Source organism: Uloborus diversus, chromosome 4 (genome assembly GCF_026930045.1).
Source record: "Uloborus diversus isolate 005 chromosome 4, Udiv.v.3.1, whole genome shotgun sequence".
In the NCBI taxonomy this organism is placed as follows: Eukaryota; Metazoa; Arthropoda; class Arachnida; order Araneae; family Uloboridae; genus Uloborus; species Uloborus diversus.
Genome location: NC_072734.1, coordinates 101,826,255 through 101,831,362, shown reverse-complemented (window position 1 = coordinate 101,831,362; position 5,108 = coordinate 101,826,255). Strand labels below are relative to the sequence as shown.

Genomic DNA, 5,108 nt, shown 5'->3' with positions numbered 1-5,108 from the left:
ATTATTGATTTAATGAATCATATCAAATGTATGTGAGTATGTGGTGCGGAGAGATCACTTAAAACTTTTTTACATAAACGAAATCGTTCAAACGAACGAGTTGAATGAACGGATCAAAAGAAAGTGATCCTCTCATGAACAGATCATTAAAAAGAACAACAATGCCCACCTCTACTTTTAATACTCTCCTAATGCAGAATCCTGGAATTTATGGCTGCTGAGTCTATTGAAGAAGATATGTACTAGTCAGAGCAGTTTGATGATACTTTCAAGGAGTATTTCCTTGAAATTTGGTCCAAAAGGTCTACCCCAAGTTAGGATATTTTATTTTAAATTTCCACTGCATGAGGAATCTTCTGTTCACTAGACTCAAATTCAATTGCTACAAGAGTGTACTCTGCTGGATTTTTTATTTTAATATACTATGTTAGGGCTATGTTGTGTTTTACTGCAGTGGGAAAAAAAAGTTATTATTTCAACTTAGCTGAGTCTCTTTGTTTTTAAGCATCTGCAAACTTCAATAAAGGGGGGGGGGGGGAACATATTTTTCTACCTCCCATATTTTTAAAAGGTTCAACTACAGGATTTACAACGGTCTTACTGAAGCTTTTATCATTAGATCTCGTACTATCTTGTCCTAAATACAGAAATCCATTCAATACATATTTTGACTGGACATCTGCATTTGGTCAAAAATTGATTTCAACTGATGGCAAACGAATTCCAACGTCAAAATAATAGCAGATAGAGTAATGAGTATGTTAACTACTGATCACTGCCGCAAGCTACCAACCCCCCCCCCCCTCCCCTATTTTCAAAAACATTGTACAGATACCTTACTTAGGTATTTGAATACTGTTCATGGTATAGTTACCAAAAACAACAAAACCTTAGTATAACAAATTTTGAATGAAAAGAGTTTTGGCCTGCAGATCAGTTTCGAAAAGAAATAGAAGGAGATATATGCTTTCCCTCCACCTCCCAATAAACACATTACTTGATAAATGGGAAAAATTTAAGCGAGTAACAATTTCAAATAGGTGAAAAAAATTTAACAGACATAACACCGGTAACCGATTTTTACACCGGTTACGATATTTAAACGAAAGTAAAATGAAAAGTTTTATTAAGCAGAAACATTTTTAATTCTGTGAGATTTTCAAACGTGGAAAATGATTCGTACCTTCAGTACAAGTCGCATGGCTTTTCGTGACTTTGTTTACATCTGTTTAACCCAACTGAAGTTACAGTTAATTAATGAGAACGTCTTAAACTGAGCTGAGATGTCTGCTGCTTGAGTTGAAGTAGAGAAGAGGAGGAGATGGGATTCTAGATAAATAAAAATTAATAAATGAATAAATAAATAAAAGGGCTACAAACACAAAGAAAGAGTCTTAAAAAATTTAGAGAGCATACAATTTTAAACCATACCTCGTATACTTGCAGAAATTATTATAAAAAACAATGGGATACTTTCACGCCGAGAAGAAGAACACCGCGGATACGGCTCCTTATGCAAAACAAACGCACATGGTAATGTTAATGGTATTGGGAGCGTGGCGTAAGCTGTCGAAATTAGGTTTTTTCGTGAAGAAAAATGCTAACAAGCTGTTGTGCGTGTAGATGAACGAATAATGATGATAAAGAAGAATGCAAGGAGCAGGAAATATCCCTCTATATCCTTCCACATTCAACTACAGAGCTAAAAAAATAAATCGGTTGTCAATGTCAAATCACGATATTCAAGGTTGTCACGACGGCCATGTATGACCACAAGGATTTTATCGGACTAAAAAAGAGTACTGAAAAGTGATGCTGTGTCAACTTTTTCTTTCTTTTTGTGCCAGCCATCTTGTAAAAAAGAGGAATACAAATTTTATGCCTCGAGCTGCTGAAGCATCGTAAGTTATTTCGTCATTAATCTACACTTTATAGTCGTTATGTTTACATCAGTTTTGCCCATGAAAAGTTGAGTGATATGTATAATATTTCTTGAATTTTCATTTATTCCCGTTAAAAAAATCAAATAATGGAATTTTTATAAACAAACCATTAATTTTTTTTTCAGTTATTTATTTTTTAGCTTTGAGTATAAAAAAATAATGTTGTAAACTTGTCTCACTATTAGTACAAAAAAAAAAAAAAAAAAAACTATACCACCAAGTGCAAAAAAACTATAAGTTATTTTCTCTTGTTGAATACAAAGGTTTATTCTACTAGTCCTGCAATTACCTGAATTCATTCTTATTTCCTTCATCCTCGAACATTAGTTCTCAGGTTAAATAAATTTTCAACATTCAAATACAGCTCATGCATTCCATTGATTCAGGTATATTAATTGTAAATTCATGTGATATTTGTCAAGTAATATAAATACTGTACAAAATTTTAATGATTAAAACTAGTCTTTGGAGCTGTGCCATATTTATATCTTTTAAATCTTAGTAATTTCCTGCTGAATAGATGAGGAACACTTATCATTCTATATTTATCATTGGATGATTAAACATATTTTCTATACTGTATACATATTATGTGATTCGCCAAATCTCGTACCATAAATTGAATGCCAAGCAGTGCACCTTTAATGCAAAATTACTTTTCTGAGTACCTACAGGTCTGCTTTACTGTTAGGCTATGTTCGGTGTGAGGGCCCACGGAGAATACAAACATTTTTGACAAAGCTGTTGAAGTGAAATTAAGAAGTGCATTTCAACCAATGTACAGTACAGTAGTCTCGTTAATCAAATTTAAAAATTTCTTTAAAAATCCTGTTTTTAAATAGATACGATTTTAAGTTATGAAAGTAAAAATATAACTCTGAGTGCAGGAAAGATTCCATTTATATTTTGATCTATTAATGAAGCATTTTCATGACCATGCCTCATTGAAATGTCACTTGTGTTTGAAACAGAAGATATGTAGACTAATTCTTTGTTAAGAAATACAGTCAACTCTCGATAACTCGAAGTCCCATGGGCTAAAACGTTCGAGTTGTTGGTAGTTCGAGTTATGGGGAATTTTCACAATAGTCTCAAAAGTTTGGTATCTGATGAAAACTTCGAGATAAAGGAATATTGAGTTATTGAGATTTTACTGTAATGTGGAAAATTATTCATATATTTTTAAATGTCTTGTAAACAATTCTAATTTTTGTAACAAAACGTAGTTTTTTTTTTATCTCGATACAAAATTGTTGTGCCTCTTTAAGGATCTCTTGCTTTTATCCGTAGTATCTTGATTTTTGATTCTCCAGCATTACGAACAGGACATTTTTTCCGAAAATAGCTCATTTGTTGTTCATTAATATTCTTGCATTTTCAACAATTGCTTATTTGTGTTTTTTTTGAGCAATCACGATTGCTTATTGTTCTCATTTGACCGTTTTTGGTGTTCGTGCCTTTTTCAACTTGGACCAGAAGCCTTTGCAGCACCACCACCCACCGTCCTCTGCTGGCGGCGCGGCGCGGCTGCTCCGGTTTTGAGCTATCCGCTTCTCATGGTCGGAGGCGTCCATGTCCTACACACGCACGTTCACACACACACATACACGACTTCACACACATACACTCACACACTCGTGCATACACACAGGTCTACGCACACACACAACTATGCACAAGTAACCGCCCAGGAGGAGAGGCAGGCTTGGGGGGGGGGGGGACATGAGCCGTTTCTAGAAACAATAACTCCAATGAGTAGGGTCCTGTCTCAGTTCGTGATTGCGAAAAACATAATTTGAATTCAAAATTTCAGAATTCAAATTAATTTTCTTTTTTTTTTTGTTAAATGTTGAATTTTGATAACTTTTCTACAATTTTATTCATTTCTTTTATTTAAAATATTAGGCAAAGGACAAAGTGTGCTAACTCAATGAAGGCTTGCACCCATGAATATTTTTGAGAACCAGTCAATTCAAGTAAATGTTTTTCTTTTGGACATTAAAGTATCACACTAGAGGTATTACTTTTAATATCTTTTCTGTTTATAAATGATTTTTTATTTTTCAAAGTAAATAAAATATTTGTGTAATTTCCTTACATAAAATTATTGATTTTCCAAACACAATTTTGTATTTTTTAGTTTCCTGCTGCATTTTCAGATGGATGAACATTTATAAATGGAGAAATGTTCCAATTCTTACACCTTCATTGGATACATACCTGGTATAAAATTTTCAAATTAGTTAGAACTGTCTAACAACTTTTGTAAATGATTATTACACCATCAATTCTTAATGACATTTTAAAAATAGTAGCAAAGAGCTTTTTTTTTCTGTGATGGAAATATACCTCCTGGGGAACCCGCCTTGCTTCTGCAAAAAGGGGTAATGCGCTTATTGCATCATATCTCCAAAGTGGCATCCCCACTAGAGTGATTTTGATCTTAGGTCATGTTCAGAATCTGTTTTATGATGCTCCAGTCTGGATGCCACTTTAAGGTAGTGTGGAAATTGATGCAGAACTTGATCTTTTTTAAAAAACCTTTCATACTCAAACAAGAAGGATTTGCATGCAACATATATTTCTAGGTTATCACAGTTGAAGTGGCTAACATCCCATCAGATTCATTGGCATAGCGAAAAATTTTGCACACAAGAAGGCCGATTTTCATAAAAGCAATGGATTTTTTTTTAAATAAAATTACATTTTATTTGAATGTGTCAGTTATTTTTTATACAAACTGTTGAACATTCAAAATTGTTTTTAAGACTAATGAGTAATATGTATTTTAAGTATCAAAAAGTTTTCCTCCCAAACAATAGGCAGTCTGATTACTAGTAAGTACTGAATAGTATGGATAAGAGGGTAATTTTTATCAATTTACTAGTAAAGAAGCAAAGTTTACCAGGATAAAGTAAAATAAAAAATTACAACACACACACAATAATCTATATGTACTCAACAATGGCTTGATGTGTCCATATGGTAAAACTATACTTTGTATAATCCATGATTTGCTGTAGTGAGAGGTTTCATACTTAGAACATGCCACTATGTTGTTCTCCCTGGCGGGGTAAAATATTGAAAGTCCATATATACTTTTCAGTAACTTACCGCCCTATAGCCAGGGTTTAGGCGGAAATACGTGAAATACACCGCCAGCTC

The 5,108-nt window shown here is 33.4% G+C and overlaps 1 long non-coding RNA gene across 1 annotated transcript; it reads left to right on the top strand.

Moving 5' to 3' along the window:
• Positions 1-1,548: 1,548 nt before the first annotated feature.
• LOC129221606 (uncharacterized) lies at positions 1,549-4,632 on the top strand. The gene is made up of 4 exons (XR_008580530.1): positions 1,549-1,901; positions 3,849-3,960; positions 4,084-4,166; positions 4,532-4,632. It is a non-coding gene; the product is annotated as an uncharacterized LOC129221606 (long non-coding RNA).
• Positions 4,633-5,108: the final 476 nt, after the last annotated feature.